Source organism: Panthera leo, chromosome C1 (genome assembly GCF_018350215.1).
Source record: "Panthera leo isolate Ple1 chromosome C1, P.leo_Ple1_pat1.1, whole genome shotgun sequence".
Taxonomy (NCBI): domain Eukaryota; kingdom Metazoa; phylum Chordata; class Mammalia; order Carnivora; family Felidae; genus Panthera; species Panthera leo.
In genome coordinates this window covers 166,641,704-166,657,252 of record NC_056686.1, presented here as the reverse complement: position 1 = coordinate 166,657,252, position 15,549 = coordinate 166,641,704, and the positions used below count along the sequence as shown (strand labels likewise).

The 15,549-nt window shown below is 37.8% G+C and overlaps 1 protein-coding gene across 7 annotated transcripts in view; it reads left to right on the top strand.

Moving 5' to 3' along the window:
• ZNF385B (zinc finger protein 385B) overlaps window positions 1-15,549 on the top strand; it is a 448,508-nt gene that overhangs the window by 205,651 nt on the left and 227,308 nt on the right. The window contains exon 2 of one of the 7 annotated variants that reach the window (XM_042949287.1): window positions 9,518-9,569. The exons of the other annotated variants lie outside the window; for them this stretch is intronic. The gene's annotated coding sequence lies outside the window, so the exon portion shown is untranslated. The remainder of the gene's footprint in view (window positions 1-9,517; window positions 9,570-15,549) is intronic. 7 annotated transcript variants of the gene reach the window in all.

The following is a 15,549-nucleotide window of genomic DNA, read 5'->3' as shown; positions in this document are numbered from 1 at the left end:
AGTCCACTAATCATTGTGTTGATATTTTTAGCCTTCATATATATTTGGACCACTGGATGCTTTGACTTTGCTCTTATAAGAAAAAAGACCATGTGTTTTTATTTTTGCCTCCACAAGCTTGGGTTATTTGAGGATTCAGTATATAGAATTCTTTTCCTGCCTTTTGGCATCTTATTATCCAAAGATTAATATTCCAGTCAGACAAAAACTGGTTTCTTCATATTTGTTTGGTGTTGTCCCTTGGGGCTGAAAGAGATGTAACAACCAAATATCTATTTACCAAGACAGGCAGTTATTGTTTTGTTGGTTCTGTCAATCTTTTTGTACCTGTGATTATTTCATAAAAAGTATTTTGAATGATGTTACATGCCTATCAATTTCAGAAACAGCTCTGTGGAGCAGAACACAAATGGAAAAAACTTAGCCAGTGAAACTCTGGATTGTTTTTGTTAGTTAATAAGCTCTGAGAACTTTGAAATTGTAAAGTGCTTTTAAATTAGTCGTGAATCATCTCTGTATCAGAAGTTATTCATTATTGTATTATTGTATCCATTTTCAAAATGAGTCCATTCATTTGGTCATATCAGACAACCAGTAGGGAGGGAAAATCATAGTTCACATTTCCCTATTGCTCATATACTTAGGGGACAGTGTTACAGATATCAGGACATGGCGGGGATATTCTTCCTCTTCCTCATGCAGTCATTCAGTGTCCTAGCTAATGCAAATAAGTGACCTGTAAAAGGAGTATGCAGGGTAGGTGGGATGAGAGTCACTACAGAGGTGAGCCTCCCTTCCTTATGGCAGTTTGTGTCATCCTGTGGGGGTTCCTTGGCAGAAACAAGGTTAGAAACTATTGCTCTTGGGATAGTCCAATAAATATAGACCAAGTAGCACAGATCTCCTGAAAAATATGGAAAACTTGTGCCTGACTAGAGGTGTTCCAAGTCAATGCTACTCAAACTTAAAAAGGCAAGTTTTGGTTCAGGACTCTCGTGGAGAGTCCAGTACTGCAGAACACTGTGTTTTCTGACAAGCTCACAGAGAATGGGATGCTTCTGGTGCAGGAACCACGCTGAGTAACCAGGACTGTGTGGTTCAGGCTTGCCATGGGCCCCTCAGGGTACAGGAGTCAGAAGGTGAAAGAACACGGGTGAAGGCAGGTACTTGCTCCTGTGAACAGAAGGGGCAAGGAGGAAACTCCAGTGTGCACAGAGGGAGAGGCACTAAAGATGGAAGACTGATAAACACTGAATCCCTGGAAAATCTTCAAAGATGAGAGCAGACTTGTTTTAATTGAGAGAAGATCTCTTAGAAGGTTTCCAGTGCTCACAGAGGTAGATGAGAAAGATGATTTATGCAGCGGCATGAAAGACAAGTTCAGCAAAACTTTTTGAATGACATGTAGGAAAGAATTTAATGTATCAAATTGCAGTAATGTCATGTATGGAAAAGCACTTTGTGAAACAAAGCTCTACTCAAATATAGGACACTGGCATTAATACTAATAGCCTTAGTCAAGCCAGTAGGCATGGCACTGGGGGTCAGATCAAGGTTATCACCAAGGGTACTGAGGAAAGGAGATTGGAGAAGTGGGGCCAGAGAATGGACCACTGGCTTTAAGGTCATGAATGGAGGAGAGGAAATGGATGAATGTGATGACATGATCTCTTGCTTAGGGAAGAACTGAAACCAGGGAGTTTAAGGAACCTTAAATTTCCCTTGGACCTGATCCTTCATTTTATGGATGAACAAACTGAGGTCCAGAAAAACTAAATTATGTGCACAAAGTCACTCAGCAAGTAGGGTACAGAGTAGTGTCTTCCTTTAGGACTGCCAGATTTAGCCTATAAGGAGACAGGATGCCCAGTTAAATTTGAATTTCAGTTTAAAAATAATTTTTAGTATAAAAATGTCCAATGAATACCTCTAGTCAAGCAAAATATTTGTGACATACTAAAAAACTTATTTATTGTTGATCTGAAATTCACATCTACTGGACATCCTATATTGTTTCTGGAAACACTAGATTCATTGGCAATCCAGTACTTTTTGGTAAATAGAGATATAGGAAAGATGAAGAAGATACATCGACCTTGTATTTAGAATATAAGATCCATTAGGGCATACATTTCTATGTATTTATTATCTGGAGATTCTCCAGAATCTAGGTCTGTGAATAGCACTCAGTAAATATTTATTGTACGTGTGAATGAAGGTATGGTAATGCTAAAAATATTGTGCCAAGTAGGATGCCTAACATACAAAAGAACAGAACTAAGATTTAGTATTTGTTCATAAACATATTCTATGTGTCTGATATTTTTTCAGCAGAACATTCTTGAGCAAATTTCTCAAGAATGTTCGCTATGGAAAATAAAGTACAAAGAAAAGATAAGACTTTGAAAATGAATTTTTGAGTCATATTAGAGCTTGAAAATTCTGTATTGCTAGTTTACTTGAATTTTCAAGAGTAATTCTGAGGATTTTAACTGATTAATAATTCAGGATTGAAGTATGGCATGTAGCACAAATTGATGTGGTTTGGAATATATTTCTGAAAAAATAAACACTCCAGAGCTCATTTTTCATCAAAGGGAAATAGGACAGAGGAGCTGATTGCTGGAACCTGGCCACAGCTTCCCTGCAAGCAAGGTGGGTGCAGGTGGAGTTTATCAGTCCTCTTCATCTAGATCTAAATCAGTGCTGAGGGAACTGATTGGGTTCATCCCTATTTAAGCACCTCTGATATGGCCACAATCTTGTTGGATTTCTTAACTGACACTTGGGGTAGAAAAGGATTTGATGAAGCACAAGAATAACTGTCACTTGTTAAGGATTTACTGTGAGCAAGCATGCATCCAGCAGGAACCCATTTAACCTTGCAAGGAAGGTATTATGATCCCCATTTTTCAGATGAGAAAATTGAGGCATACAAAGATGAAGTAACTTAACACAATAAGTGGTAAAAATGGTTAAAAACAAAACAAAACAAAACAAATCCAAAAACCCTTTCCATTGGGCAACAATGCAAATCAGCTTATTCTAAGAATACCAGAATCCTGCAAAATATATTGCCTTGTTTTACCAAAATAATCATCATGGAAAATAATTACAAGTAGATCATATTACCATGAATCAAACTTTGGCTTTGCATGAACTTAATAAACATCCTCTAACCAAAGTAAGTCATCAGTCCAGTGATTTAGTTCTAGTCTCATATTTTCTCTCACCCTCTGCCTTCATCAGGAGGGCGATGCACCGCATCTGCATTTTCTCATTGTGCAGTTATCATTGTGCTGGGGTCTATCTGTTGGTGTCTGGGCAGGCGGCAGATGGTACATTCAAGCAGGTAATTGAGGAGAGCTTAATGAAGGCGATATTTTCAAAAGTGTGGACAGGGTTAAGAGAACAAATGGGAGAGAGAGAAGGGCCAGGAACTAGCAACAGCTGGAATGAATTACTGTCCCTTGACCCTGAAACAATGAGAGAAGAGAGCCGTTGCCAGAAGCCAGAGACAGGTGCAGCACAGCAGAGGGACAACCAGCAGGCAAGGAGCTGCTATCTTCCAGGAAGGGTGCAGCCAGTTTGTTGCCACCAGAAAGAAGTAAATCCAAACAAAGTCTAGGGTGAAAATGACATACACAAATGCCTGCCTTCCCTCTCTTCTTGTAGTCTAGTCTCTTACTGGTAGCCAACATGAACTAACTGAATTCAAACAGAAGCCAGAGGACAAGGGAACCACTGATCTAGTCCACAAAGGTCAGTCTCCCCAGGGCACAGAGCAGGGTGGAGAATGGGACATATATGGCTCTGGAAGGGCAGATGCAAAATATCCGTTGCATAGTGCTTTACTGCCATGGTTGCATAGCCTAATAAGCCTACTTTCCCTTCTCTTGCACTCTTCTTTTCCACATTCCTTTTGTCTTCCAAGTTCTCTCTCTGGCAGATGTCTCCTCTTTGCTCTGCATGGAGGGCTGCTGGTCTACCTCTTGAATTTAAGTGATGTTACCCTGGTGTTGGGCCCCATTTTTATGGGGCTCCTAGTGCTTCCCAACTCCATCTCCAGGTCCACTGAGGAACACATACTCTGGGGCAGATCTCCCTGGTCATCTGATTCCTTGGTTCTCTGATTTGACTAGGGAAGCTTCTCTTCCTTGTTACACCATTGGCAATCTGTCTCCAGATACTCCAGAGCGTTGAGTTCTAAAGGCATTTCCTTCAAATGGCTACCTTCCTAGGAAATTAAGTAGCCTCTGTCTTTACACAGTGCCTGATTTCCTATGGCATTTCTGCCTCCTGGAGCAGCCAAGTCCCTAGTATTTATTACCCAGTAGAAACCACAACTCATGTGGCACAGCCTGGAAGCACTGCAACTGAAATAACGTAGTCTAACAACAGGAGAGGGTTTTTTTCTTCTTCCTCTTCTTTTTTGTTTGTTTTTACTTATGTTCCTAGAATATTAAGAAAAGGATACATGAAACAGTATTCAGGAAATTCCCTCTCCCTTCCCTTCATCAGTTTTCTCACCCTCTCTCAGTTCCTTCAGCATCTTTTCTCTGGAGTCTCCCCGGCACCTCCCCCACCTCTAACCCACCTGTCTCCCTTCTTCCTCCTCTTTCCCATTTCTTTCATTTCTAGACCACAGAAGTCCCAGAGAACTTGCCTGGCAACAGAACCTGACTCTGAGGTAGAGAAGGGAAAGAAACTGAGCTGGTAGAGGTGAGACCCTTCTCAGTAGATAGAAGATGAGAAAGGCTGGGTGCATTTCTGCCTGAATAATGTATCCTTGCCAGTGTGAGGATCATGATGGAGTGAGGACAGCAGCACTGAAAGGTATCAAAAGACTTTTAAACTTTAAACAACTTGATAGTTATGGCATATGAATTACAGTCTCATAACCAAAGTCATTTTCCATCTGTAATTATTACAGTGGCTGCCATTCATTGAGTGCTTGCCCCGTGCCAAGCGTTTTACCAAGGATTTTAATATATTTATCTCTAAAGTTCGAACCAAATCTATAACATATTGGTGCCAGCTTCCCTTTGCAAATGAAGAAATTGAAATGCAGAGCCATGATTTGAACAAATTGTGACTCTAAAGCACATCCCTTTTCATTAACAATAGCACTAGTACAGTAGCTCCCAACAGATGAACAAATACTGTCACCAGTCCTTGTGCTATCATGCATGCAGCGTTTTTAATCTTCACATCAACCCAGTGAGGTAGTAGGGTTGTTAGCACCACTCTATGGATGAGAGTCAGAGACATGAAGGCACCCTGTTGGCCACACAGCTAGTACTCTTGAGAGTCACACGTGAACCCAGGTCTGTTGGACTCCAGATGCGTTCTCTTAATGACTGACCTGTACTCCAAAGATGTCTGCTTTATAATATTATATACGAGGGACAGAGTGGTGTTATTAATATAGTAGCTTGTTAGTTATTAATTTCTAGGATAACTCTGTGTGGGTGGAGGCAGGTATTTCTAAGAGTTGAGAACCAACGTGACAGGACCTGCTGTGATATGGGTTGCAGCAGGTGCAGGTCAGCTGGTGAATGCTAGGGTGGGGCAACATACTCCATGCCAGCATTTTGAAATAGAGAAATTTGGGGTTCATGAGTGAGTCAAGACAATGACAAACAGCAACTGACCCTGTGAAACAGAAACCAAAGAATAGATTACAATACACAGGTCCCTCCACTTGATGTTTACTAGTTAGCCCATTTCTTGAACAGCAATCCAATAATAATCATCATGTCTCAGGGGAGTCTCCCCTGTAGTTCAGGTCATTTCCTTCATGACTGGCTGTATGACTGTGATAGTTTTTTTTTAATATTATTTATTTATTTTCATCTAAATGTTTTTAAAGTCTTGTATAGTTAACATACAGTTTTATATTAGTTTCAGGTGTACAATATAGTGATTCCACAATTCTATATATTCTGTGCTCATCAAGATAAGTGTACTCTTTATTTTGTGTGTACATATATTTGTGTATATGTGTGTGTATGTGTGTGTGTGTACACACACTTCATCTTCTTTATTCATTTATTTATTCATGGACACTTGGGATGCTTCCATAATTTGGCTATTGTAAATAATGCTGCAATAAATACAGCGGTGCAAATACCTTTTTGAATCAGTGTTTTCATATTATTTGGGTAAATACCCAGTAGTTGACTGTGATAGTTGTATGGAAGACGAGTCCTGATACTGAAATTAGTCTCTAAATTCTGAAATGAATAAAATATGGAGATGTATTGATAAAACAATACAAGTGTTGGCTTAACTAGTCAGTTGCCTCATGAGAGAATTAGAAAAAACAAAAAGTAGTTGTCAGAAGCCCACTCATGAACTGTTACATAGACTTCAGGTAATTTTCTAAGGTGTATATTTTTAAATAAAATTTTAGTTCTGTTAGATGAAAACCATCAACTTTTAGCAGATTAAGATAATTTTTAATGTTTAAATATAATATTTGTTGGGTGATTTCTACGATGATTTCATGGAGTGTTTTAGGGGAAGGCAAGTTTAGGGGTCTGTGGTTTTGGGATCAAGGAAAGTTGTCATAAATCATACAGTTAAAACATTGAGCTCTCTCCCAGCCAATCATTCACCTTCCTTACCTTCTGTTTCTCCTACTGTCAAATTTTACCCTGAAGAAGTTAAGACTCAGAGACACAAGTGTATAAAAGAGCACTTAATAAGACCCAAATCCTGAGGCCAGTTTCTTCCCCCAGGCCAATTTCTAATGTAAATCCTTCCTTTTCCAGGTTTTGGTGTCTTTTTTTTTTTTTTTTTTTTTAATTTCTATCTCATCTGAGGCATTGTGCCAAGCACTCAGAGTATACAGACCATGAAGTACTCCAGAAGCTCACAGGCAATTTTCTCTTGAAAAGTGGCTCCCAATGCAAACTGGTGCAGCTGCTGTGAACAGTATGGAAGTTCCTCAAAAAGTTAAAAACAGAACTACCCTACAATCCAGCAATCGCACTACTAGGCATTTACGCAGAGAATGCAGAAACACTAATTCAAAGGATTACATGCACCAGAGTGTTTACAGCAGCATTATCTACAATAGCCAAATTATGGAAAGAGCCAAAGTGTCCATCAACTGATGAACAGATAAAGAAGATATGGGAGATAGACATAGACATAGACATAGATATAGATATAGATGTAGATTAGATATATAGATATATGATGGACTATTTTTCAGCCATAAAAAGAATGAAATATTGCCATTTGTGATGACATTGGTGGAGCTAGAGAGTATTATGCTAAGCAAAATAAGTCAAAGACAAATATATGATTTCATTCATATGTGGAATTTAAGAAACAAAACAAATGAGCAAAGGGAAAAAAAGAGAGCAGCAATCCAAAAAACAGACTTTTAACTATAGAGAACAAACTGAGGGTTGCTGGAAGGGAGGTGGGAAGAGGGGTGGGTGAAATAGGTGAGGGGAATTGAGGAGTGAACTTGTGATGAACACCAGGTGTTGTATGGAAGTGTTGAATCACTACGTCGTATACCTGAAACTAATACTACACTGTATGTCAACTGGAATTTAAATAAAAACTTAAAAGAAAAGTGGTTCCAACACCATACCTCACTGATACTGTGGCTGCTGGTGAAAAATTCAGATCCTCCTCCTGGAGGAGGCTAGTGGAAACCAGGAGGAGATCCTCCTCCGGGAGGAGGCCTGTGGAAACCAAACCTCAGTACCTGGGCAGGTACAGGGAGGCCTGTCTTCCTAGAGCCATTGAGGGGAACCCCAACATGAACAGAACTGATGGTAACATGATGAGATGATAGGAGCAGTGGTGCAGAAAGGGAAGGGAATGTGAAGAAGGGCTGGCCTCGACTCCTTTCTGATTATTAGAAGGCTGCAAGGCACAGCCTCCTGCTGGCCTTTGATACCAACTAAAGTAGAACATTATACATGCTGATGCTGTGTGTGGTTCATCCTAGTTATCTACTTTTGGTTTGGAATCTACTAACGCCTTCTGGGCTGGCTAAGTTGGTAGAGCATCTGACTCTTGATCCCATGGTTTGGAATCTACTAGACCTATTTCTTGCTAAATATAGTTTGCTATTGAAAAACATGTAATGTTTAGCATCAGAGGATGAAATTAAGTGTTAGCTCTATATAGGCTAAGCCTAGCACTTTAAATTGACTCATTTGTAGGTAGTATAAAATGGTGCTGTCCATACAGTCAAGATGATTGCAGTTACTACGCTCGCATTATATAGTCCATGAATGCGTACTGACTTCCATTTCTCCTTTTGCAAGATTATATAACTATGGCACTCTTAATTAGGAGGGTGATGATGCTGATACCAAGGAATTCAATGCAATGAACTTTTTATTATTAGAGATAAAAATTAATCCTCAATTCCTTTGGCCTTTTAATTGTTTAACTGTGGAATCAGTCAAATGTGGAGGCTGAAGAAGCACCGAGGGATAATGTAATTGCAACTCTTCAAACAATTGTATCTGTCTGGAGAATGAAGATTGATGATCTGGAAAATAGATCTCATTGTTTCAGTAGTAGAATTATGGGTTTTGCCAGTGGCTATTAAGAGAGATTCTCTGGGAAACTTTTTACCAAAAGAAAAAAAAATGATACTTGTGAGATGAAGGAAATTTAATTCAGACACTTTTCATTAAGAAAGGCCAGAAACTCCAATTCCCAAGTTCATAGTTGACGAGAGGCCCCAGAGCAGTAATTATCCATTTTTCAAGTTTCCTGATAGAAAGCTCTTCAATTAGATATAGACAAGGGGAAAATTATGGTAAAAGGAAGGGTAGTTTGTCCTTTCTAAAGAGCACTAGGAAAATAGAGACTATATAACAATGTTAAGAGATAATTATATTAAATGAGTTAAGCACTTTGAATTATCTTAAAAGATGTTAAATTACTTTCGGTATTGCTATTTCACTTAAAGTGCGTAAAATTTTAACTCTGAAAATAAACTTGCATTCAGTATTCATTTATGTTCCCTAAATTCTCAGAAAGGATGGGTTGCCTTGGGCATCCTTGGATATCCCTTGGGGAAATAGGTTATTCTGTGGATGAACTAGGTAGTGTTTTTTGTTCAAAGTGCCAGTGAATATTTGAAATGTTGATTCAGTATATTTGTCATGCTGTTAGAAAGATTGATTAGTTGTCTCACTTGTTGATTCTAATGTTACTTGACAAGCATCATTTGCATGGCCATTTGTGTTTTCTACCTTCCTTATTCATATATGAGGTAGAAATGGGTGTAAATGATTGACTTGATAGGAGGCTATGGGCTATCATGGATTAATATAAGTCAGAGGAAATGCCTCCCTCTTTGTTCAACCACATAATGGTAGTTCATGAATATTTTATTTTACCATTTTAAAGTGGAGGAAGCTTAGAAGGTGAGTTGAAGTGACCTCAGTCCCTTTCATTTTATTTATAATGTAGTGTTTCTTGTTACTTGCTGCTAAGCAGAGAGTGAAGATGTAACTGTTTACCTCAACAGGGTAAATGGAAGCAGCTCTACAGCCATGGTCCACCACCAAGCTGAACTCTGAGTATGTATCTGTCCAGGAATTACTTCTAATCTGAGCACAGAGATGATACAGAACATATATTTAGAATGAAATAGTCACTGGCCTTTTGCATGATTTTATTTTATTAATGGAGACTTCTACTAGCAGGCAGTGAATGTAGAAGGGAGGTTTTAGAAACCGAGAACTTGAGAAACACATTATATGTGCTTATTATTATTTTTAGGTTGGAAGGGCTGTGTTTTAGAAATGTGAAAAAGTTCTTCTTTCTTATATCTATAACATTTTTTAAAAGAAATACTACTTTATTTTAAAGTTTTTTTTAATTCACAAACATTTCATTTATATCCCTAAAAGATAAGGGATTTTTAAAATACATAAACACAATACCATGATGCCTGAAAAAGTGAAGAATCCCCTTAACATGTTCCAATATGCAGTCAGTATTCAAATCTCCCATAAGCAAACTTGTACATTTTTTTTCAAATCAGGATCCCGTCTATAACATTTCTTATTTTAAAGCTAAAAATAAGACAGTGTTGTATGAGAATAGCACTAAAGGATGATGAAGTTGGGGAAACAAGAGGATTGAAAACAGATAAAAACAAACAAACAAAACTTAGGCCTTGACATGGTTTGTTCAGGATGTTCAAGATAAAGTAGCCACATTTTTAAAAGAGATGAACATTAATGTTCTCTAATGGTAAAGTAATAAATGTGGTTTCTTTGTAAACCATTTCAAAATTAAAGACATGAAAAGACAAGGAGAAATTAACCCCAACAGCTGCTGCCACCATGCTTCTCTACCAGTCACAGGTAGCCCAACTGGTGCCTCCCATCTTAATTCTGTGTGTGGCTGTGGAGGACATTTTTGTAAAGCAAAAATGTGATGCTTTTATACCTACCATCTGGAAGGTACTTTTTGTCCCACTTAATTATTTGTCATTATTTGTTTGCACTGTAAGTCATTAAAAGACATTCAAGGGGTGTGGGTGGCTCAGTTAGTTGAGCGGTTGAGCGTCCGACTTCAGCTCAGGTCATGATCTCCCAGTTCATGTGTTTGAATGCCACGTTAGGCTCTGTGGTGACAGCTCAGAGCCTGGATCCTGCTTCAGATTCTGTGTCTCCCTCTCTCTCTCTCTCTCTGCCCCTCCCCTGCTTGCGCTCTTTCTGTCTCTCAAAAATAAATTAATGCTAAAAAAAATTTTTTTAAGACATTCAAAAAGAAAGAATGAGAGAGAAGGAAGCTGAGATTCTGTATACAGCCTGCTTTTCCACCAACAAGATGCTCCCCACTACAGTGGGGATGACTGTCCTTCCTGATTAGGATCTTTTAGCCTCCAGTATAAGAATATGAATTGTTTTAGCCTACAGCGTAGGAATATGATCTCAGCTATGAACTTCCAAGATCCAAAATATTGATTCTACCTCATTGGGCAGTGGAGTTAATAACAGTAATGATACAAAAAAATAAGTAATAGGATTGGGGATCTCTACCAAATAGGGGGAAGGGTAGTGTTTGCTTCTCGCGTTGAGGAGGAATAAAAATTCAGTGAAATTATCACAAACCCGAGGGTTAAGAAGGTTATATATCTGTGCCATATATCAGTCTAAAGTCTAGTGAATAGATCTCTTCAGAGTTAAACCACAGTGAGAAGGCACAAAGCCTTCAGGCTTTTAGGAAACTATTCTGAGATTTGGAATCAGAACATAAGGCATCAGAAGTAAGATATCAAAGAGCTCACTTTTTAAAATAAAAGGGGGTTACTTTGTAGTTACAACAAGAACAGTAGGAAATAGAAAGAAACCCAGAGAAGGACACATAGGTCCAGCAAATCATGTCAGTTCTGCACATGGAGATGGGAACCAGGGGGTAGCATCAAGTAAAATGGGCAGGAATTCAAAAATTGTGTTCTAAACTTGCTTAAAGGGAGTAGGGTCACAAAAGGGGAAAGAGGGTGGGGAAATGGATACTGTAATAAGTAGAGTCAGGTCCTGCTGATGCAGGAAAAATGTGTCAGAAAGAACTGTTCTGCTGTCATTTAAGTATTAAAAGTCACAGGAGCCTTGGCATAATGTCTTCCTCCGTTTGACTCTGTCACATGCATATATATCCTTTCATAGCATCACAGGTGAAAGGTGACTAGTTGAGGACAGCATTTGAATATTACTGCTTTGTCTGGCCAGATACTGTCTTATAACAATTCATGTACAGTCCTATTTTAATGGCTCCTAAGTGAATATGAATATGCCATGGGTATTTAATAATTTTTTATTATTTGACATTTATACTACAGTAAGGTTTTTGCTAATATAAATTATGCTACATCAAATAACCTCGTAGGCAAGTCTTTGTGTGTCATTAGTTGTTTCCTTTGAGTAATTGCTGTAACTTGAGTACAGAGGCTTAGAAATTGCCCATTTCAGACTGTCGCTACTGCTCGCCAAACTTCCTTCCATAGAGTTTGTACCAGTGCACACAACCATCAACCGTGAAACATCAACCATTTCCCACATTCAAGGATGAGACTCCTAGCACATCATCATTTTATAAACCTCTGAATTGTGTTTTTCTAATAGTGCAGATGATGTCAATTAAGTCATAGGAACTCTTCTTCCTGGTACTCATTGAGATCAAAGGTGTGCAATTTTAAAATACCCTGGTGGAAGTTAGAGCAAAACACAGAATATAGTGATCCAGAGTGCCTGGGTGGCTCAGTTGGTTGAGCATCTGACTTCAGCTCAGGTCATGATCTCATGGTTCATGAATACAAGCCCTATGTCTGGCTCTGTGCTGACAGCTCAGAGCCTGGAGCCTCCTTCAGATTCTGTGTCTCCCTCTCTCTCTCTGCCCCTCCCTGACTCACGCTCTGTCTCTTTCTTTCTCTCTCTAAAAAATAAACATTAGGGGCACCTGGGTGGCTCAGTCGGTTAAGCATCCGACTTCAGCTCAGGTCACGATCTCACGGTCTGTGAGTTCGAGCCCCACGTCGGGCTCTGGGCTAATGGCTCAGAGCCTGGAGCCTGCTTCCAATTCTGTGTCTCCCTCTCTCTCTGCCCCTCCCCCGTTCATGCTCTGTCTCTCTCTGTCTCAAAAATAAAATAAACGTTAAAAAAAAATTAAAAAATAAACATTAAATTTTTTTTAAAAAAAGAATATGGTGATCAAAGAATATTTAAGCTATACAGAGTGATCATACTCATTATTTTATTAGCCAGGTGTTCTAATCTATTTCTCTAACCACAGTCTAACATATTTCTATCTTTAATCCTTCTAATTGTATAATCACTCAAAAGGAAACTAATAATTCTTCCTTTCTCAAAAACTAGAAAAGTCAGGTAAAGAACATAAGAATATAAGGTCCCTGAACAACTCAGTAATATTACTATAGTTTTAAAAGAGAATCCAGGGGTGTCTGCGTGGCTCAGTTGGTTAGGCGTCCGACTTCGGCTCAGGTCATGATCTCACAGCTCATGAGTTCAAGCCCCATGTCGGGTTCTGTGCTGACAGCTCAGAGCCTGAAGCCTGCTTCTCATTCTGTGTCTCCCTCTCTCTCTGCTCCTCCCCTGCTTGTGCTCTTTCTCTGTCTCTCAAAAATGAATAAATGTAAAAAAAAATTTTTTTAAAGAGAATCCGAAACAGAATCCACATTTGAAATTTATTGCCATATTTAAGAAGGTATGACACACTATTTGCACATATTACTTGATATGGAAAAAATATATTAAAAAGTAGAAAATGCTGTCCTCTGTTATTGACCTAAATAAATGCATTATTTTTTTAAGTTTATTTATTTATTGTAAGACAGAGAGACAGAATCTGAAACAGGCTCCCATCTCTGAGCTGTTAGCACAGAGCCCAATGCGGGGTTCAAACCCACAAACTGAAATCATGACCTGAGCCAAAGTTGGACGTTTAACCAATGAGACACTGAGATGCCCTATAAGTTTTTTAAAATTTCATTTTCTACCTGTTTTATAGACATTGAATTGATACTATTGATTGACTTTTTATTTAGCATTCTTGTTAAATTGACTTTATATGTTTAATTATTTATCTGAAATCCTTGAGATTTTTATACACACACAAATCTCATCATTAGCTAATAATTACACAGCTTCATTTCTTTCTTCCCGTTCTTAAAATGTTTTTTCTTTTCCTTATCGCATTAGCTAGAAACTTCAATATGGTATCAATTAGAAGTATAAAGTACATTTTTGTCTCACTGTCAATCTCAGAGAGAATTTTTTCAATATTTAATCTTTATGGTATCTGCTTTAGGAATTTTGTAGATAACCTTTTTTCCCCACCTTTTTTGAGGTATAGATGTATTTGGCAAATAAAAATTATGTATATTTAAGGTATACAATCTAATGGTTTGATACACCATTAGGAATTTTGTAGATAACCTTTTTCCCCCACCTTTTTTGAGGTATAGAGGTATTTGGCAAATAAAAATTATGTATATTTAAGGTATACAATCTAATGGTTTGATATACATACACATTGTGAAGTGAATGACCACAATTTATTAACACATCCATCACTTCACATAGTTACCTTTTTTGTTGTGGTGGTGGTGGTGAGAACACAACAAATTTCAAGGATATAATGCACTATTATTAACTAGAGTCACCATGTTGTATATTAGATTCCCAGAACATATTCATCTTGTAACTAAAAGTTTGTAGCCTTTGACCAATACCTTCCTATTTTCCCTATACCAAAACCTCTCAATCATCATTCTATCCTCTGCTTCTATGTGTTCACCCTTTTTAGAAACATATAAATTAGGTCGTACTGTATTTGTCTTTCTCTGCCATATTTCACTAGCATTAATGTTCTCCAGGTGCAACCATGTTGTCCCAGATGGTGGGATTTCCTTCTTTATATAGATGAATAATACCCATTACATATATATATATATATATGTGTGTGTGTGTGTGTGTGTGTGTGTGTATACATATATGTATATATGTATATATATGTATATATCATATATATTAATATATAATACACTCCATTATATATATAAGATATATGTATGAGATATAGATATATGGATATATATGAATAAAGAAAATGTGGTGTATATATATATATATATATATATATATATATATATATACACACACACACACAAATACATACATACATACATTGGCAGACATTTAAGGTTGTTTTGATAGCTTGGCTATTGTGAATAATGTGCCCATGCACATGAGAGTGCAAATGTCTCTTTGAGATACTGATTTTATTTCCTTTGGATATATCCCCAGCAGTGGATATATGCTGAATCATATGGTAAGTTTTATTTTTATTTTTTATTTTATTTTATTTTATTTTATTTTATTTTATTTTATTTTATTTTATTTTTATTATTTTTTTTCTTAATGTTTTTAATTTATTTTTGAGACAGAGAGAGACAGAGCATGAGCGGGGAAGGGTCAGAGAGAGAGGGAGACACAGAATCCTAAACAGGCTCCAGGCTCTGAGCCATCAGCACAGAGCCCGATGTGGGGCTCGAACTCACAGACTGTGAGATCATGACCTGAGCCGAAGTTGGACGCTCAACCGACTGAGCCACCCAGGCGCCCCTAAGTTTTATTTTTAATATTTTGAGACCCCTCCATATTGTTTTCCATAATCGTTGTAACAATTTACATCTCCACCAACAGTGGTAAGAAAGGGTTCCCTTTTCTCACACCCTTGCCAACACTTTCATCTATTGTCTTTTAATAATAGCCATCCTAACAGGTGTGAGGGGATATTTCATTGTGGTTTTAATATGCATTTCCCTAATAATTAGTGATGAGGAGTTCCATTTCATCTACCTGTTGACTATTTGTATGTTTGCTTTGGAAAAATGTCTTCACTTCTTTCATTTTTAAATCAGGTGGTTTCTTTGAGTGAATTCTATGAATTCCTTATATATTTTGGAGAGTAACCGCTTATCAGATATGTCATTGGCAAATATTTTCTCCCATTCTATAGGTTGCCTTT